General features: G+C 49.4%; 1 non-coding gene across 1 annotated transcript; it reads right to left on the bottom strand.

Moving 5' to 3' along the window:
- Positions 1-228: 228 nt before the first annotated feature.
- TRNAN-AUU lies at positions 229-300 on the bottom strand. The gene has a single exon. It is a non-coding gene; the product is annotated as a tRNA-Asn (tRNA).
- Positions 301-774: the final 474 nt, after the last annotated feature.

Genomic DNA, 774 nt, shown 5'->3' with positions numbered 1-774 from the left:
CTCATTCTCTTACAGCTCAGGAGGAGTAGAAAGTTGCCACAACCTAGGAGGGGTTTATAGGAAGCCAAAAAACGTGAGCCTTTTTACATACTTCTTAAAGGGGGAGAGCGCCAGGAGAACGTCGAGACGCCATCAGTTTGGAGCGCGAGGCCAGCAGAGCTTGCTGCAGAGGAGATAAGAAAAGCGAGCCCCTTTATTCTGAATTCTTTAATTCAGAATCAATCAAATCTCCCCAAGTAGGATTCGAACCTACGACCAATCGGTTAATAGCCGACCGCTCTACCACTGAGCTACTGAGGAACAACAGGAGATTCGATCTCATAGAGTTCAATTCCCGTTCTCAACCCATGACCAATATGAGCTCGAAGCTTCCTTCGTAACTCCCGGAACTTCTTCGTAGTGGCTCCCTTACATCCCTCATTTCAGAGGGAACCTCAAAGTGGCTTTATTTCCATTTCATCCTGCTCTGGGTCTTTGGGGTTTTTGTCCTGCTCTGGTGTAAGCTCGTATGGGGGTGGCTGAGAGTAATTATATGTGGGATATTGAGGAGGATCTGACGGAAATACAGGGTTTTGGAATGTGAATGCTGAGGGATCAAAGGCAGGCCTTGGCAGCGATGGTTGTGTTGTAGCAGGACATGGTGGAGCAGTGAAGATGTTAGGAACCGCTCCCGCTGGGAACACCTGGGGGCGAACCTCAGAAGGCATTCCAACGAAATGAGCGGTCATGGTAGGTTGCCCAAAAGGGGTAGGGGAGTGACTGATAGGGACCGTA

The sequence above is a fragment of the Nicotiana attenuata genome, unplaced genomic scaffold (genome assembly GCF_001879085.1).
Source record: "Nicotiana attenuata strain UT unplaced genomic scaffold, NIATTr2, whole genome shotgun sequence".
Lineage (NCBI taxonomy): Eukaryota > Viridiplantae > Streptophyta > Magnoliopsida > Solanales > Solanaceae > Nicotiana > Nicotiana attenuata.
This window is presented reverse-complemented; position numbering and strand designations above follow the sequence as displayed.